This window comes from Neopelma chrysocephalum, unplaced genomic scaffold (assembly GCF_003984885.1).
Source record: "Neopelma chrysocephalum unplaced genomic scaffold, ASM398488v2 Primary Assembly neopelma1_61b, whole genome shotgun sequence".
Classification (NCBI taxonomy): domain Eukaryota; kingdom Metazoa; phylum Chordata; class Aves; order Passeriformes; family Pipridae; genus Neopelma; species Neopelma chrysocephalum.
The window spans coordinates 8174495-8194692 of record NW_020897717.1 but is presented as its reverse complement, the minus strand read 5'-3'; the positions used below and the strand labels follow the sequence as shown (position 1 = coordinate 8194692).

Genomic DNA, 20198 nt, shown 5'->3' with positions numbered 1-20198 from the left:
AAACTAAGATTATTGGAGTAGGCAGTTCAATGGACCACCGAGGTTCAACAGCATATCAAAATTTTCCATTTGGAAATTGTGAATCTTAATTGCAAACATATTCCATTTCTTTTTCTGAATAATTTAAGTAGAATTTACTTCAAGTCATTGTATTCAAGTTTTTCTATTCATTCTTCTGTAGTATATTCCTTAATGGATAAAACTAAACTTGTATTCTTTTGCCATTTATTCATCTTACGAAAAAGTCTGTCAGCTATCACTTTGAATGAGGGATTCCTCCTCCTATTATTAGCATTTGTTCTTCAGTCTAAATCTGAGCATAAATTCCAGTCATATTGATACACTTTCTAGTGATAATACAAAGACTTCTTTTACATCAGTCTTCATTCTTATGCAAACCTTAGCCAGTTGGTTTCATTGTAGGGACTCAGAAATGTCCAAGTAAAACTGTTCTGTCTCAAAAGCTGTGACTTAGGTGGTGCTTTATTCATAATGTCCCTTCCGTTCCTCCATTTTGTCTTGTCCTTATACAAGTATAGCTTAGCATGTTTGCGTTTCTTTCATGAACACAAATGCTTTTTGGCTCTTCCACTGTGTTTCTGTATCCCTGTAATGCCTCATATCATGTTTTAGGTATCCCTTTTTTTGCTTAGGTTCCTTCTATTATTATTTATTTGATTTTTAATTTTTTTTTTCATCATCTACAACACCACAGTTGTATCAGGAATGGTTCTTTTGTTACTTTCATTGCCTGGGTGCTGTTTTTAATAACTATTAGTTTTAATAACAAAAAAAACCAACCAACCAACCTTGTGCCCATCTATTCATTAGCATACTCCTTTGTATTTCAGTATCCTTGCCCGTTTTCTTCCTCATTCATCTATGCTAGCCAAAGTAACTATGAATATTATAGAAGGTTCTCCCAATTTCTGCCATCATTTTTATTTCAAATTCTTCTAAAAATTTTGGTGGTGTTAGTTGTGGAAGATTATTTCTCCAGGAAAAGATCTGTCTCTAGAGGTGTTTTTTTTTCCCTGATACTTTTTAATGGCTGAATATCTTAAGATTATTCTAACTTGAAAGTGAGAGCTATTAATCTTTCAGCTTAATTCTCCTTTTTAAGGTATTCTAAGCTGAAGAATATGAGACTCTATTTAAATAACCTAGAGCATGATATAGTTATTCTTGATCTGTTCCAGTAAAAATTTTGAATTGGCATTTGTTTCAATGGGAGCTCCAGTCACCATATTTTCTCTCATTTTACTTAACTGTCTTCCATATGTCAGATCCCCATTTCAAAGAAGCACAGTTCTCCAAAATCTGTTCTTTAAATTCACCACAGAACAGCCCTGTTGGCCTTCACCCAATCTCCAGTCACAGAAACCTGTCTGTCTTCTGGTGTTGGTGTACATCTCTTGTTCTGAGGTTCATTCCTTGTTACCTCGTCTTACTACTTACATATTAAACAATCACCCCTTAAGATATGTATTGGTTACATCTGTCTTTGGTAGGATGATTGATACTGGAGTCATACAGCTTTACAAGTTACATCATGAAATTATGACCCAGGTTTTGTAAGTACTGTTTTGTGTTCGCAAGGCGTGGTATCAAGCTGAACATTTTAACGTTTAGATAATTTTTACTGGTGAGTCATCAAAATATTGGTGGCAATTGTCCAAAATTTGCTACAGATGTTGAACTTAATTTTTCATGTGGATTGATACATTTATATTCCAAGTTAAAATCCTTCATGCCACTGTATTTGGGTGCCCTACTTTTCAAGTGTCACCTCTGCATCTCTATTGCTTGTACCCTTTAATGATGACCTATTTGTTCCTGTGCCTTCAAGCTTAGAGTTATTTATTCTTATCTAAGTTAGTAATTAATAAAGCAGTATGTAGATAGATAAACGGTGTGACTGGTGATAAGCTGATACAAGAAACATGTTAAGGGATGGAGAGATAAAGAAGCATGGGAGGAACAAGTGCCATCAATAGAGCTGAAGCACTCAGTCTGAGGAAGCAAGGCTGCAGTGGAGTAAATGGTGTTCTTTTCTGTCCAATATACCTCATAAAGGATGCAGCAAGTATGCATGCAAGAATTTTTGGGATAACTGTGGAATTAATTCCACTAATGTACTAGCTTAGTTCTTAAATTCTTCATTATGAATCTACTGCTGCTTAATCTTCTTTTGGGGTACTAATTTATGATTGCACAAGAACTGGAATGTGTGTGATGCAGACCTGGAAAAATGGGCTGAATAACAATAAAGTGACTTGATCTAGGAGAAACTTGGAGACAGAATGAATGAAGGTGTTCTGTACCCCCTTATTTACTCCCTGTCAATATCTAAGTGTAGTTTTCACTTCTTCACACTCTTTCACTTAAGGGTGATTTATCTCAGATCACTCCAAATGTCATTTGCTGTCTTTATACACCTATGAGAGTGGTATTTGCCAAATAGCATGGTCACAGTTTGACAGGTCATGTCAAAATACAGCCAAATAGTAAGTTGTGTGACGGGTGCACATGACGTTCCTGGGAGCTGCTATTAGACCAACGTCTGTCTTCTAAAGATTTCTCTTACTCCTTTTGACACTGGTCTTGCCTTTCTTCTCATGCTTATTTCCCCTTACTCCTTATGAAGCTGCTATAGGAAAATGAATTCATGTGATTGTGGAAGAGAGAGCAACCGATTGTGCATTATATGTAATTTGGAGAACAGGACTCTGGTTGAAGATGACAGTTCTGAGCAGATAACCTTGGGGCAGAAGAATTCTGACGTATAAGGGTCTCTTCTATTAATGCAGTAAGGCAGTGAGAAGAGGGGCAATCTCTTGGGGCAATGACACCCAGTTCAGAAACACCAAATGATCCTCTTAAAAAAGTGTGGTATCTCACACCAAAAAGAGTATTTCTTTACAAACATGATCTGGGAAAATCTGTAGTACATCAGAAAGGGATACAATTACAGCTGATGACTGTATTCAGACCTTTTAGTATCAAAGGTGACATTAAATGCATATTTCAATGCACTTAATGCATTGTTTCTACCTAAGCCAATTTTGTTTCTGAACAGATATAGCAAATATAGAAACACATGCAAATTTACTTTATAGACTGTACAGTGTGTTCTGGTTTGGTTTTGTCCACTCAGGGGCAATGTAAAGGGTTTCCATTCTTTCCAGTCACCGACTTGTGTGAATCTGGAGAAATCTGGTTGCTGCAAGGTGCTTTATTGTATAGATGATATTAGCTCTCCTTCCCTTTTTGTACTGTACCTGCTTAGTAACATTATTGTCAATGCTGCTTTGAAGCATCCTTCAACGAAAGTAAGTGTAAACTATGGTACCATCATGGAAAATTTATGTAAGATCCTTTTGTGTTTCTTATGATAAGAGAATGTATTCAAAATCATTTGTCCTCCTTTCTCCAGTTCCTTCTTTGTATCGTATTGCCTACTTCCTGTTGTGGTTTCTGTAGGACTGGGAGAATAATAATAACAACATACTGATCAGATGTTCTGCCAAAGTCCCTTCCTGTAAATCAGATCAGAAGAATGCTTGTGGTGTCCCTCCAGCTCACAAATTCTCACTTGAGCAATATTTCTAAAGCCAGTGATGCTGAGTAGGCTTGAATTCAGGACAGAGTTTGACCCCTTGAAACACATTTGCTGAAGTTGGGGATCTTGAAGTTTGGCTTTTTTAATTTTCTAATGCTGGTGTCAGGAGTAGAGGCTTACAGCTCTTAGGGAGCTCTTTGACATGGGGTGTTTACATCCATATTGTTGGCTATTCATGTCCTTGCTGTATTCATGAAAAGGGAAGTTAATACACTGGCTGATGGACTGGGCACTGCCATGTACGTGTTCTGCATGTCTGGGCTGCATAAAGGATCTGTTGGAGTTGTGCTAAGACTTGTTTGCTTGGCCCAACCCTTCCATTTAGGGAGTGATTTGTAACTTCACCTCAGTTTGCTACTGTGGGCATGCATATAAACAAGATAACTTAAAAATATAATATAACCAGATTCTAACTGAAAAACAATGATGAGGTGCTGAGTTTTGGTTTTTTTTTTAATATAAGAAGTTTGGCCAACTTCTTTAAGAAGGTCCACTTAGCACCCTGCCCACAACCATTTTCATATAGTTGTATTTAAAAACCAAAAACTGTGGGTTTTTTGAGCTGTAAAGCTAATAAGAAGGATGTGCTACTAAATAAAGTCTTAAAATCCTTGTCTCTAAGGAGTTTTAACAAAGTTACTTAGGAATAAAATAGAAAAGTCCTTTGGAATTATAACTACTAGCAGAAAAATGGTCTTAGAGAATTTTTTTGTTGTTTTAAAAGCATTTCCATACATATCTCTGCACACTAAGAATCTTCGCAATCAGGATTTTTTTTTAATAAACCAGGCTTCTCTGAATTATCCGAATAATTATTTTTAGAATTATTTAAATGGATTTTAATGAATGAAGTGAATAGTTTCAATTTAATTAGTTTTCTATAACCAAAAAGCTTTGAAAAAAAATTATTAATGCTTTTAGATGAAGTAAACTGTTCAACAGCAACAATGAACTCTCAGTGCTATAAACTCTGACTTCAAATTAACATTTTTAGGTTACCTAAAACTTTTTTTTTTAAGGAGTTGAAATTAATGTAATTTGTTTCCAGCAAGGCTGGTGAGAATGTAGCTAAAAATACTCAAAATATTGCAGCTTGTAAGGGGATCAAATCTTATCTTTTTCAAGGTGACCTTGCGTTTATTTTTCTGGGGATCCCCCACCCTTGCATTTATTTTTCTGGGGATCTACCTGCACACCAACGTGTCGAGGTTTACAGCTTTAATATGAAGAAAGTCAACCAACTTGTTTAAATTAATGTTCATTTTAATAGGAGAAAAACTTTATTTCACTTTCCTGTAACCCCAAACACACCCCAACTTTTAACCCAAAGCCAGCAGCTAAAGGCTAGGTCGCCAGACCTACGGCTTTCTCAAAAACAAAACAAAAAAAAGAGGAGCTAAACTTTTTAAAGGGCCTGTCTGTAAAAACGCGGAGCGAGGATCGCGCTGGAGCCGGGGACTCATCATGCCAGGGCGGCGGTGCGTGTGCCGGGGCGCCGGTCTGCGGCAGTGTCCCGGCGGAGCTGCGCCGTGCCGGGCCCCGCCGGTGCGGTGCCGGGGCCGGGGCTGTTGCCGGTGCGGGTGCGGAGCGGAGCCGAGCGGTGCCGCGCTCTCCTCCCGCTCGCTTTCTCTTTCCCCCTCTCTCGCTCGCTCCCTCTCCCGCTCGCTCTCCCCCCTCCCTCCCTCGCTCTCTCGCTCTCCCTCTCTCTCTCCTACACTGCCAGCCCCTGATGTGATGGCGAAGAAACCCCGTTGACAAGGCACTGCTTTTTCATGACGGTGAGTTTCCCTTTGAGTGTATTATAATTTTGTGATAAAAATTTCAAGGAAAAAAAAAACACACAACCTCCTTCCTCCCTTCCTTCGGGGAGGGAAAAGAGAGGGGGGAAATCTATCTCCAGACAGACAGAAAAGAAAGAGGAGCAAATTAACAACCAGGAGTTGCCAAAACCAGGATATTAGGTTTCAGCCCAGAGAGCTATTGGCTCTGGGGCTATGTATATAAATATATATCTAGAGAGAGAGCGAGCGAGAGGGGAGACGAGGAGGAAGAAGAGGGATATTTTGTGGGTGGCTGTTGTTTGGGCAGATGTGGATTCACATGGAAATGAACTATATATATTATTTTTTTTTTTCCGCGAGGCTGGTGGTGGTGACTGCTGAGGGCACTTAAAAAAAAGTTGTTTCTTAAAATATAGGCGGCGGGGGGGGGTTGAAGGGAGAGATAAGGTTTCAGGTCCAGGCTGATAGCTGCAGAGAGGGGAGAGGTTTGGGGTGGGTTTTTTTTTTTTCTTGCTGATGCCATGCAAATTCAGGAGAGGAGGGAAGAAAAATCTCTTTTAATGACTCATTGATTGAGCCGGTTTAAAATTAGTTGTTGTTGTTGTCTTTTTTTTTTTTTTTATTTTCCGCCCCCTTGATGGCCATCAAGAGAGGAATGGAAAGAGGAGAGGAGGGAGTGTGTGTGTGTGTGTGTGTGTGTGTGTATGTGTGAGTGTGAGAGAGAGAGTGAGAGGGAGAGAGGGGGATAGAGAGAGTATGTGAGGGAGAAAGAAAAATAATCTTTTCAAATCTCCTCCCTCTTTTTTTTCCCCCCTCGTTTCTTTGCTTTTCTCTAAAGCTCTGTGGTCTGTGAAACACTCTTTTCTTCCTCCTCGTCGGGAAAATGGAGACACTTCGTCTCTCTCCTGGCTGTGCAGCTGGGAAGGATTTTTCTTTTCTTTTTTCCTTTTTCACTCACGGCTCGATTTTTTCCTTTACCCCGTCCACTCGCCACCACCCTAATCTTGTCTTTTCTTTGAGCTTGTGTCTCAGATTTGTACCTTCTGGGGATTTATTTTTCAGTCGTTTCCTCGTTTTCGGTGTCGCCATTAGATTTGATTTGATTTGTTTGGTTCTTTATTTGCAATTTCCTCCGAATCGCTCCGTGCCTCCTGCTTTTAACCGAGGAATGGAAACGGTGCCGCTTTTTGTGGGTGCGCGAAATGCTCGGGCGGTAGGTTTGGGCTAATGCGCTTTTTTCACCTTTTCGGGACTAAGTTTTCCGATGTGCCTTGCATTTTTATTTTTTTTTAATTATTATTTTCCTTTTGGAGAGAGAATATTTAACTGTAATGCCTCTTTAAAACACAACAATAAAGCGTCTCTTTCTGGAGTGACCCGTTTGGCTTCGCTGTAGAGGGGATGTGAATCCGATCCTTTGTGCTGCTGGGATTATTTTCCGTAAAAGAAACAATGTTTTATAAATAATTTTTTTATTTGTGCCTTAAAGCAGTAGTCGGTCGTGGAGGCGGTTTTCTGAAATGCTCACTGTTCACATTCATTGATTTATGGGTGGGATTCAGTGTGTCAATTGTATTTTGCTTTTGGTATTAATTGCAAAATTCAGTTACAGATGATGTCAGAAAGCAGATGTAGAGATTACAAATACCGGGCAAAATCGAGCGACGTATAGAGGGCACGTTTATATTCACTCAGAGCTGTTCCTAATCACTGTGGGGAGGAAGGAGATATGGAGGCCTTTGCTTTTCCCCATTCTCTCTGCTCCTCGCTCCTTTCCTCCTCGGGGCTCGGCAGCGCGGGATGGGAGAAGGATTGAAGGAGAGAGGGGAGAGCGGCTCCGGAGGCGGCCCGGGCTCGCCGGGCAGCGCATGCGGCGCATTCTCGGGGGCGAGTGGGAGCGGAGGAGTGTGGGGAAGATGGCGCTGCCTGGCTCCCTGCCAGCGTTTGTTGCGCAGTTTCACCCGCTCTCCTCCCCCACGGGCGCCATTTTAAGGTCCTTTCTGCTGTCGCCGCGCCGTGTGGGGCGGTGCCGTCGCGCCCCGCTCGAGCCGTATTTGTGTGTCTGTCTCGGAAGCGTTACTGTTGTGGGCTTTGGGAGCCTCTCCCCCCAATCCTAAAAGCCTTTCTTCCCTCCCTGTACCCACCCCCTTCTTTCTTAGTCCTGTGTCACTGACTTGAGGGGGGTTAAACAGGCTTGGTTCACAGGGGCCCGTGCTCCCAGCCGAAAACCCGTCAACATCCCTTAAAAGCTTGTTTTCTTACCTCTGAAATACGTGTTTCGTGACATTCAAAGTATAGGAAGGAAAAAAGATTTCAAAGAACCTCTTTTGAACGATGACCAGAAAAATAAAACATGACATTAAAAAAAATACACCTTTAAAGAAATGCACTAGGGCATTTGGTCGAGGTAATCTTTGAAAAGCCTTTGGTTCCTTTAAAAGTGCTCGCAGAAATACCAGGGCAGGGAACTTATTGTTGGGTGGGTAGGTAACTCATTTTGTTGCTGTTACTGTCTTGGTAATTTTTTTTTGGTGTGGGGACACACTAGCATTTTTTCAAATTTTTATCACTCCTCTATATCTCACAGGAAGCGGTGCTTTTTGCAAATTACTCGATTTAGCAACTCTACCTTAATATACTTTTAAAGTTTTGGGTTGGTGCTGTTTTTAGGGGGAGTGTTGAAAATAGCTTGTTTAAAATTAAAACCACCTTTTGTTTGTTATTACATTTCTGTATAATCTGTGCAGTGCTCATGAGGCTTGAGTTTAATACGAACAACATCTGTACTCAGGAAGAGCAAGTATGCTGCCAGAACAACTCATGCTGTGCCCACTAAGGAGTGTGGAGTGCTTGTTTAGTTCTTCAGTTTATGTTTTTTGACACATCAGAGGAAGGCTTCCCTGTGCTCTTTGTTCATTCCTGAAGGAAGTGGGAGATTTTTTTAAATTGCAGATTAATTTTACGGGTGTTTAAATTCTTTGCCTGTTGGCATTGAAAGGTTTCAAACATTTCTGTGAAATACACGCATTCGTTGCTTGGAACATACTAAAAGAAGTGTGTGTATATAAACTGTTTTTCTAAAGACTTTCACAACCTTTTTTACATTTTAGCTTTAAAAAAATATACTAGCTATAAAACTTTGTTCACAAATCTTTTGAATGTGGAGCACAGTATTTGTTCATGTATTTTAGAAATCTTGTTTCATGGAAGTCACTGTTTCTTGAGGTGATTATTTAACATTTTTTGTTCACAGTAGTCTTGGGATCAAGATAATGAATTCTTTTTTTAATGGTAGTGTATTTTTATATAATAAAATTTCTTTATTATGCCCTAATGTCTGGCAGACTGTGTGTGTTTTTTTTTCATTAATTAGTGAAAATAGTGAAGATGTGGCAGGAATGGTGTGATACTCATGTATTTGGCTGTGTTCTTATTTTGTGCACACTTTAAGTGCTTACTTTCTATGTTATACCTGTATTCTTGAGTTGATGACATGCTCAGTATGTGTATGGACTTAGCTGAGGTCACTGTACTACTGTAGCTGAGTATTTACATCACCTTAGAGAAGTGCAGTTTTCCTGCCCCAACCCCTCCATGTGTCCTTTTCCAGTAGAGTTCATATATTTAGTTTAATTGTACTGAGGGGAAACCCCCAAAGTTCTGCTAGCATAAGGTGCATTTTCATTTTCCGCCAAGGACCCTTTTTGTATCTGTAAAGTTTTGCTGCAGAGGTAAGTCCATAGTCTAGAGCTGGAAGAGCTTTGGAGGCATGAATGCTAGGTATTCTGCTTGCTGCATTTCCACAGTTTTGCTGGCATACTTCCAGATGTGTCCCAGAAAAGTTGTATCTGTATAACTGCAGTTAGGTTTTACAGTGTGACTCTAATGGTCAATGATTGTGCCTTTTCAAGCTGCATTAAGCTTGTGGTAAATCTAATGACAGGTGCATTTTAGCATAAATACTGCAGTGAGAGTGTGAAAGTGTGTCATTCCTGTCTGAATAGTAGCTACAGTCCAGGTGTAAGAGCCTCTTTGATGATGTAGTTCATGTTCAGAGAGTTGGCATAATTTCTTACAGTAGTTCTGCTGGAAAAAGCTGCGTCTGTGCTTGAAAAGTTTTTTGTGGTGACATACCTAGTCTACCATAAGACATGGCATTTGTCTATAAAAACAAGTGTGTTTTGCTTTCTTAGGGTAGAGGAAAAGCAGCAAGATTAATAAACTGTTCGGACATTCGTTGTGACCTGCCACTTTTTAGTTTGAAAGTCAGAGTGAACAGTTTCACTAAGGCCCTTGTTGCACCAACATAAATGCATAAGCACCAACTTGATGTTTTTTCAAGGTCATCACATAGTTAAATTAATCTGTGTATCTTTTTTTTCAAATGTTCATTTGCTCCTGCTTTCCTCATTGAAAAGAAACAACTGCTGTGTCTATGTTCTTTTTGCTTTATATAAGAATTGTTGAGGTTTTAGACAGAATAAAAATTAACACGATTAACTAGCACAAATAGACTATCAAGGTTTTTAATTGCTTTATTTTCTTGTACTAGTGTTAAAATGTTCTAGAGCTACTTCCACTGTTACACTGACTTAAGGGAAACCTTACCAAAAGGAATAGAGAGAAAGCAGGCAAATCACTGTCAAAATATAGTGCAGTATCTTTTGTTTAATTGAAAGTATAAAGAAAGGGTGGTGAAGTGAAGAGAGGGGAGGTCTGGGGAGAAAGTCTTAGCTTCATTGAAAGAAACTGATCATTTTTGTAAGGTTTGATTTTATGCTTCCACTTGATCAGGTGGAACTTGCAGTAGTTTTACTGTGAACTCGATACAAGTGTGGAATTTCAGTATTTGGTGTTGAAGCTCGATTTTGTTATAAGTCAACTACAGAAAATATCTTGACCTCAATGAAGTCACGTTCAGATGACAAAATCTCCTTCAGCATTGACAGGATTGGTAGTGTGGAGGATTTTCATTCTGGTTTTGGGGGTGTTGATATGGACCACACTGCTGAATTAGTTACACATCTGCCAATTCATCATATTCAAATTTCAGTTGATAGCTAGAACATAATAACTAAGAGTAGTATAAATCACTGTTCAGCTTTAATTATTGGTAATTGTTAGCAGACACTAGCTTGTGTGAACCATGCTTGAAGCAAGGTAATTAGGTTTTGTTTGTTTGGTTTTTTTTAAACTAGTATGGACTAGAGTGGCAATGAAAAAGTATTAATTTGGCATTGCTTTATAGATCAATTGAGAAATTATCAGTTCATAAGGAAATTACATTCTTCGATTGCAAAATTGGTTGTTCAGAATCTTTGAAAACTGTATGCACAGAATGAGAAGTATGATACTTGGTATTCTCTAGTAGAAGCAAGGTAGAAACATCTGAAGAACTGACTCGACATTCCCTGTTGCACAAAATAACATATGCTAATAGTCTGCATTATTGCATACAGTAGTTTCTAGAAATGCTTAAGAGCATCTAATATCCTTTGGGCAGGCAAATATTTCTTTCCTAAGGAATTGATGAGATTTCACCTCCTTCTTTGCCTCTTTTGGGATGAAACCAGGACCTTTTAAAATGTTTTACGAATATTGAAATTCCTGAGGAATTGTGTATGCAGTGGAGCAGCTTGGAAGACAGAGCCCAAACCAGGACATAGCATAGTGTTGAGGATAGTCACCGCTGGGGAAATGGGCTCAGCCCCCTCAGCCTGGGGAATCCCGTGGGGTAGGTAAGCATCCTGACCTCCAGGCTGAGGTCACTCTGGTTTTTCTCAATGTGATTTAAAAAATCTGTTTCCTGATGAAAGTCTTGTCAAGATTTTGGTGTTGCCAAGAACAGCTGTGGATGCACTAGGAAAAAATTGTGTTGAATAAATTAGAAATTCCATGCTGAACTGTGTGTCTGAGGGAAACCAGATTGTAGACAGCCACACTGAGGGTTCACACGTGTACTTAGTCTGTTGGCTGTAGCTGGATTGGCCTTTACTATCATACATACTGTTAATTGAAATGCACATTTTTGGTTTTTTCTTAACATAATAAAATATCGCTGTAGTATTTTGAAGTTTGTTAAGTTACCACATTTGCCAAACTCAAATCAATAATTTTTTTAATGGTTTATTAAGGTGAAATAGAATATAAGAGTTGGATAAACAGCTTATTTTAGGTTCTCTGTGCTTTAGTGTGTGGTTTTTACTTGCCCTTCTGTGTGTGGAGCTGGTACTTCACAATTATATAAAGACCCTGCCTGCCCCGTCTTTTACCTGTTCATCTCCTGCCAGGTCTTAGAAACCATAAAGATGCATAGCATTGTGCCTAGCACTTTTGTATTCCTTTTCTTGTTGCTGTTTATCTGACTCCTGAATAGTTCCTATTTTTTTGACTAGTTTTCACTAGAAAGATTTTGCGTCATTCTTCCGAATATTTAAAATTACCAGTTTCTTCTTGTACTCTGTTGCATACAGATAGATATCTTTGAAGTGTTTCAAACACTGTAAGTTCATCTTAAAAGTACTACTCAGACTTGCAATCCTGCAATTAAAGCATGTTTGTTTATTTAGTAAGTTAATGCTTGCATATTCCACTGTGTTACCAAGTTAGAATCACAGATTTCTTACTTTATTAGCTCTTTTTTAGAGCACAATTCCTGGTAGATTTTGCAACAGTACAGTAGTTGCTTTTTGTTGATTGGAAGAAAAAACTCAAAAGGAATAATTCTGTATTGTAGAATATAAGCACAGCATGGTTTATAAGTGAGTAGTTAAATCCTTGTGTTTTACGAAGTACCTTTTAAAATTGATTTTGTGTCCTTACTGCTGTTGTCCGGAAATGACAACTATTTGATAATTATGCCTTTGGATTTTTTAATGAGTAAAATTGAGAGTGAGATTTTAATTTGCAGTGAAGTTTTTGAATATTTACCTCTTTTCCATCAAATACTGTGTCATTATTCTGCAGCACATAATTTCTTACAGTAATGAGGGGGGAAGTGGAAATACCTCTTAATATTAACTTTTTTATTCTATCCATGTAAAAATCAATTTCTTGAAAATTGAGGGCTTGACTTGGTGAGCAGCTCTCAAGTTGATCGTAAGACACAAGCTTTGTTAGTTACAAGAATCTGAAATTGTTCAGTTTGCAAGATAATAGATTGTTTAAAAGTAGTATGGACTTGGAATTTAAGAATAAACTATATGGTAATAAGACTTTGAGTTTATACTCCTTTCTTGCACTCCTGTGTTGCAGAGAATGCAAATGGTTGTTCCTGTATGGGAAAGTTTCCTTCAATGAATCCAAGGCTGCCTGTTTGATAGGAACTTGAGAGAGAGCTAGCAGTGTAAGGCAGGCAGTAGTTACAGCACCTTAGCAACCTGAAGGGCATCCTGCTGAAGTGATACACGTTGCCTAATGTGAGATAAAATGGCTTTTTTCTCCCCGGTTCAGAAGAACTTTGAGCAAAATACTAGGACTGTGAAAATTAATGAGAGTTGTGGTGGAAATTTGTGTGAGAGAAGGACTTCAATTCTGGGCATTTGACCTCTGCAGTCAGTGTGGAATCACTTAATGCTGCTGCAATCCTTGGATGTACTTTTAACAAGGGATGAATGCTTGTATTGGGTTAATAGAGTTATGTTACATCCATGTTCAGAAAGGTTGTGAGGGATGAAAATGCCACAAATTTGATGTAACATACTCAGTTCACTACTATACTGTTCTCTGAGTGACTTACAGTTACTGATCTCTTCTGGTTTTGGTGATTATTATTACAGTGACAAGTATTTCTTCAGCTATTTCATAGTGATGTTGCTATTAATGTTGGAATTGTAGATTAAAATTCTGGATGGAGAATGGTAGAGCAACAGAACAATATAGAAGATTTGATAGGTCAGGTTCATTATGAAACATGAGATAGATCTTGTCAGAATTCCTGCTGACAGGATGTGTACAACGTCTTACTGAACTTGTGAGGATTAGTGGGCGTATATCATAACTCAAACAGTAGTTGCTTTAGGTGCTACGTATGTTACTGTACACAAGTTTGATTATCTCCTACTATAAAGGTTTAAGTGCAGCAGTCATTACCTTGCTCCAAAGTGCTGATTTCCAAAGGTCAGTGTTCACTCTCAGAAGTCATGTGCTAGCATGCTGCCAGACAGGAATGGATTCCATGTATTGGCACAAAACCTACAAGTCTGTAGATTTTCCCAACAGTTTTGTAGATCAGTTTATTTACTTGTAGCTTACCAAGTTTTGATGTTGATTGTATAACACTTTTTGAAGTTACTGCTCTAAATGTTGCTTTTCTAAGCTAGCCACTATCTTGGGCTTTTTACAGAGTGTGAAAATAATATTTTATTGCTTTGTATCTGAAGTCATGTATTATGGTTGTAGGAAATTGTAAATGACTCTGAGAAAGGGAAATAATTCTTTTGTGGCGAGCTTGAATATAATTTGAGTGAATTTAAAATCCAGTGTTTATAGCAGTTTAAATACATTTTTCAAGTTACAAAAATCACATATGGTATATGAAGCATGTGTGAAAAGTTGAACCATTTCCGGACAAATCTAGTTTTAATGACACTGCAGATCATAGACCCTACATGAGTTGCATGATGCTGTGGATTGTGTAGGATGGTGATTAAAATTTAGGCTGGTAAGGACCACTGGAGCTTACCTGGCCCTGCCCCCTGCTATAAGCAGAATAAGCTTCACTGTTAGGACAGGCTGGTCAGGGCTATTTGAGTTTTGAAAATTTCCAGAGATGGCGATTCCACCCTCTTGCTTGAACATTCTTGTTTGTGAACTTCTTTCTTCCTTGCATTGGGTTGGGATTTTCTATGTTGCATGTTTTGGCTGTTGCCTCATGTCTTGCTGTGTATTGATGAGCTGAGGCTGTCTTGGCTCATCTGAGTGCGTCTTTCAGTTTGTGGCAGGCTGCAGGTAGCACCTGGGTTTGCCTTCTGTTGTCCAAGCTGAAGAAAAGTAGTTTCCTCATGTGCCTCTAGGATTTTATTTGCACTCTGTTGTACTCCTTCAAGTTGTTTTGTATTTATTTTAAGAGGGGTGTGTGCAGCAAAACTGAACACAGATTTAAGCTGGGAGCTCACAAATACTAAGTAGAAGGGAATTATCACTTTCATGGAACTGTTGCCTGCACTGCGGCTGCTGTGAGGGCCGTGGTTGTATTAACATGTGTGGCTGCAGCCCCACAGGTGCTTTAAGCTGACTGAAGCACTGCTGCCTTCCGCCCCTATTGAACTACCTGGCTCCCTCATTCCTATTCGTGTTCTCTTGTGCTGGCACTAGCACTATTGTAGCCCTGTGGCAAGCCAGGACCAAATTGAGAAGCTAATCTAAGTTGAAACAGATTGATGTATTTTATCAGATCAATTTTCTGTTCCGGGTGACAGTTCAAAGCCTTGAGCTGGAAAGTGGGTGAGTGGAGGGCAGGACTGCTCTATTCGTCTTTTGTTGGTCTTTTTTGCACTGTAGTAGGTCAGAGTGTTGAAATGAAGGTAGAGGCTTTAAGGCCAAGTAATAACAGTCTCCCAGAGGACTGGCTTTCATAGTTGGGATTTTCTTGTCAGTTTTATTACTTTCAACTTTTCTTGTATTCTGTTTGGGAGTGTGCGATAAAGGGCACTCTGGTTATTTCCCGAAACGGGTAGGCAGTGCTGCTTGCACAAGTACACGTGACACAAGTTGAAGTATATACTGGATTCACCAGGGCAGTAGCAAAGATGAAATAAAACAGTAGAGGCCTTCCTAGTAAGCTACAGGGAATATCTGTGCTGGGTTATGACTAATTAGTGAGGATTGCCCCTTGTAAATGATTTGGATGCACCCCACTTTGAAGACCACTGGTCTAGGGTACATAACTCTTAATTCCATTAATTGTGGTAAGATTTATTTTCAAACTGTCCTGATTTATAATATGGTTTATACCCATTTCATACATCAATCATTGCTTTGGCCCACTGTACGTTACAAACAGTAAGGAGGACAGAAAACTTGAAGAGATAGTTGGCAAGAAAAGTGGCAAGCTTTTCCACCACTTGTGCTGTAGAAATTGCGTTTGGAAAATTCCACAGGACAAGCTTGCTTTTACTAACACACTTTTGAATGATCATTTGTGTCAAGGTCATGTGTTACTCAAATTTCTAAGTAGACTGAATAACTAGTTGCTTTTAGGTGTGCAGGTACTCTGTCTGATTGTTCACCTCCACTGTTGCTCTCCTGATATTAACAGGACACTAATCGTTTGCTAATCGTTGTTGAAAATAGGCATCAGTTAAAAAGATTTAAACCTGCAGTGTCCTGGTTTCGGCTGGGATAAAGTTGATTTTCATCCTAGTGGCTGGTACAGTGCTGTGTTTTGGATTTAGGATGAGAATAATGTTGATAACAGATGATGTTTTAATTGTTCCTGAGCAGTGCTTGCACTAAGCCAAGGACTTTTCACCTTCTCATACTGCCCCGCCAGCAAGGGAACTGATTTGTGTTTGCAAGAAGTAACAAACACCATGACCAGGACTGGAAGGGCCCTGCCTCCAGCCAGGTGGAGGAAGGGGGACTACTAGGTTTATTGGACTGTGTGCATTTGGTGGTCTGGCACATCAAAGCCACAGGAGATAACACTCTGGTGGGCAGTGGCGCACAGTGTACCCTTAATGCCATCACGTTACAAAGGGACAGAACCTATCTGTATTCATCTGGAGTGACACTGAAGAACATCAGCCAACAGGTACAACAGGCTGCTAAGATTGAAGTGGCTCAGGTGGATCTGCACTGGCAATGTAAGGGTGAATTATTTATAGCTTGGTGAGCCCATGACAGTTTAGGCCAGCAAGTAAGAGATACAACATATAGGTGGGCTTGTGATCGCAGGGTGAACCTGACCACGGATACTGTTGTACAGGTTATCCATGAATGTGACACATGGACTGCAGTCAAGCAAGCCAAGTGGCTAAAGCCCCTCTGGCATGGAGGACAGCGGCTGAAATGGGCAAAGAGCATGGCACTGAGTTGGGTGTATCACCTTCCCTGTCCTGCATGAGCCTCTAGGAAAATCAAATGATACAATGGACTGTTAAAGGTCACATTGAGAGCAAGGGGTACTGGGACATTCAAACATTTTGATACACATTTAGCAAAAGCCATCTGATTAGTTTACACTAGGGGATTTGCTAATTGGGCTGGCCCTGCCCAATCAACACTTTTACATACTGTAGAAGGGGCTAAAGTTCCTATAGTGCACATAGAAAAATATGCTGGGGAAGCCAGTCTGGGTTATTCCTGTTTCAGGCAAAGGCAAACCCATCCATGGGATTGCATTTACTCAGGGTCTTGGGTGTACTTAGTGGTTAATGCAGAAGGATGGGGAAGGCCTATATGAACCTCAAGGGAATTTGATTTTTTGTGAGAACAACCAATGATTTGAATTGTATGATTTAGGATGAGAATGATGTTGATAACACACTGATGTTTTAGTTGTTGCTGGGTAGTGATTGCTCCTAAGCCAAGGACTTTCCACCTTCTCACATCACTCCACCAGTGAGGAGACTGGAGGTGGGCAAGAAGCTGGGAGGGGACACAGCCGGCAGAGCTGACCCCAGCTGACCAAAACAATATCCCATTCCATGTGGCATCATGCAGAACAATAAAACTGAAGGGAATTGGCCGGTGGGTGATGGCCTGCTGCTTAGATTGAGCTGGACATCAGTCAGCAGGTGGTGAGCATTGTGCATCTCTTGTTTTGCATATTCTTTTATCATTGCTATTATTTTCTGGTTGGGTTTTTTTCTGTCATATTAAGCCATTTTTATCTCAACCCCTGAGTGTGACCTTTTTTTCCCTGATTCCCTCCCCCATTCTGTTTTTGGGAAGCAAGCAAGGTGGCTGTGTGGTGCTTAGCTGCCTGCCAGGTTAAACCACAACATGCAGTTCCATGGTTTGTGTCAATTTTGAGTATATGTGGTGAAATAGGAACAGAATTTAGTCTAAATAGATAGGTTTCTGGCTTGGCTGTGATCTTGATTGTTCTTTCACAGACCGCATACCCCTGTGAGTGCTGTTCAAATTGCATGTTGGTCCTGTGGTACTTTACAAAAGCACTGCCATGCAGCACCTTGTTAGTGCCATGATTTGTGGGGATAGCAAGGCGGTAGTGATCTATCTGTGCTTTATTTGCAGTTTTCGAGGTGTGGGAGCGTGTAGCCCCTCGTGCAGTGAATGCTAATTGGAATGACTTCTGAATGTAGCAAGGGCTGTGTATGATAAGTGGCTCTGTGATGTACAGTGATCAGCTGTATGAAAACTTGGAGATGGTTTTATACAGGTTAGCTCATTGGTAAACTAGCCTTAAAAATGAAAAGGTGACATATTTCTTTTTCATGTGTGACAGAATTCTGCTAGTGATGACAAGAATGTTGTTAAAGCTTGTTAGAAAGTTGCACTTCAGGAGGGAACTGGTTGTGATTCTTGGTGTTCATAAAAAATGCAGCTGTTTTCTTTGGGGCTTATTGTCTATCATAAACTGGTAGGCTTTTAGAGTATGTTGGGTAAATCTTTCTTGTATCATGTTTATCTAATAAAGCCAACTGTATGTTCAGCTAAAGGGCATAATAGTGAAGAATATGTATTACCATTAAGATCTTCTCTCATCAGTGCTTTCATGCATTTTATTTTCCTTCTGATCATTATATGCGAGTTTTGAAGAATTCAGTGAAATTACCAAATTTCTCTGAATTTGTGTTAGTTGTTTTAATACTCACGGGAGTATCGATTGAACAAAGTTCTATGTTGCCACTTTTGCTAATGGTGAAGCCTTATTATAATATAATCACAGAGAATATTTAATTAGGTAAAGCAAAGACATTTTATTGTATTTAAATAATGCTGTCAGTATTGCCATAGACACATGGGATGGGATATTCAAAAGCAGTGTGAAAACAAAGATAATTTTGACTTTTGATAGATTTTTACTTTTGGTTAGCTAGGAGTCTTTGGAACCTTGCTCTTGAGAGATGGGTGTGCTTTCAGCTGTTAGAGGAAATAACAGCTTTCTGTAAGTAGTACTAGCAGTACAGTTAAAGCAGAATGCTAATCACTTAATGCTAATCGCTTATTAATTTGTTCTTAGTAATGCATATTTACATTAAATTTTGTGACATGGTACAATGTCATGCCATTTACTGAGAATTAAATTGCAAGATCAGTGCTCAAGCTGGTGGCTCTATGCAACAGTAAGCAGATGTAATACTGAATCATGGGAGAAATTACTTTTCTTAAGATGCATAATCACCTCACGAATGCTGATTTTGAGGTGGTTTTCGGTAGCCATGCTTTGTTTTCCTGTTCTCCCAGAGAGGTGATACTGAATGATCCTTATAGTGATGTGTGCTCTGTTTCTGCTTCACCCTCCTGTAAGCGTAAAACACAGCTAAAGAAAAAACTCAAATAAGGCTATAGAGTATAGAGGACACAGTACCCTCTGCTAGTCTGCAGGATAAACTATTTTCAGAATCAGTGGAGTTGAGAAAAATTTCAAGAAAGAGGCTACAGGGTCACAGGACAGCTGAGGTGGGAAAGGATGTCTGCAGATAACCTCATCCCCTGTCCTGCTCACAGCAGGCTCAGCCAGAGCAGGCAGGTCAAGGCTGTGGTCCAACTGGGTTCTGTATATCTCCAAGGATAGAGTTTCCATAACCTTGCTGGAAAACCTGAGCCCAGTATTTGACTACCCTCAGAGTTTTTAAAAGAAATAGAAGTTTTTTCTTATGTTTAAGTAGACTTTTTTGGTTTATATTTTTTTGATTTGTGCCCCTTGCCTCTTGTTTGTTCACTGGATGCCAGTAAGAAGAGTTTGGCTCAATACTCTTAACATCTTTCCACCAGGTATTTATACACATGGCTAAGATCTTTCCATAGCCTTTTGTTTCTCAGGCAGAATGGTCCTGGTGCTCTCAGCCTCTTATATAGCAGGTTCTCCAGTCCCTTCATTATCTGAATCCTTATGGAGAGCTGTATGAGAGACAACCTGAAGAACGATTCACGTGAATCTCTGGTCAGGGACAGTAAGCTTCTGTTTGGCAAGAAGTAAGAGAGAGCAAAATGAATTAAAGCCAAAACTGTATTAATACATTTAGGTGATCAGTATGATAGCAGAATTTTTAAGGGAAGTTTAGAAAAAAACAAGCACAGAATGCACTGATCAACTTGAGGTGATTAAAAAATACTGTAAAGATGAGATAGGAGAACCAGGGTACCAAGAGGTTTCGGAAACGCAAGCATCAGTTGATAATTGAACTGGTGGGTTAGATGGGATGGTCTTGAGAGTTACTGACGTGGAAAAAGGAGAAGGTACAGTCTCAGATGATATTCTGAGAGTTACGGTGAACGGGAGAGCCCAGGAGAATCAAACAGAAGCTTGAAGGAACAGCGATCGGAGGAGAGAGTTATGGAATACGTTTGGTACAGGCAGCACCTGACGGACTCGGCAGTGCATAAGAGGGTTGGTGGTCATGATACGGTGAAGCTAAAAGTGCTCTGCACACAGTAAGTGGATAGTTGCCCTCAGGTTACCCTCAGGTGCCAAGGAATTCCCTCCCCACCTGTTGTTAAAAGGACTGTCAGAACACTATTGTTAATCACAAGTTCATTGAAGTACACTTCTGAATATTGCTGAGGAGAAACTGGAAGTGGCCACAGTGTCACTTAGCTATTGCTAAGAAAGATCTGTTAGAAAATAGTGTTCTTTTTAATGTTTTGTCATGTCTCGGCTGTAG

At 39.7% G+C, this 20198-nt stretch overlaps 1 protein-coding gene across 3 annotated transcripts in view; it reads left to right on the top strand.

Moving 5' to 3' along the window:
- Positions 1-4448: 4448 nt before the first annotated feature.
- Positions 4449-20198, top strand: part of BICRAL (BRD4 interacting chromatin remodeling complex associated protein like) — a 36772-nt gene continuing 21022 nt past the window's right edge. The window contains exon 1 of one of the 3 annotated variants that reach the window (XM_027682024.1): positions 4449-5400. The gene's annotated coding sequence lies outside the window, so the exon portion shown is untranslated. Of the gene's footprint in view, positions 5401-17396; positions 18479-18520; positions 20147-20198 lie in introns of those variants that run through there. The other 2 variants (XM_027682025.1, XM_027682026.1) reach the window with 2 other exon arrangements.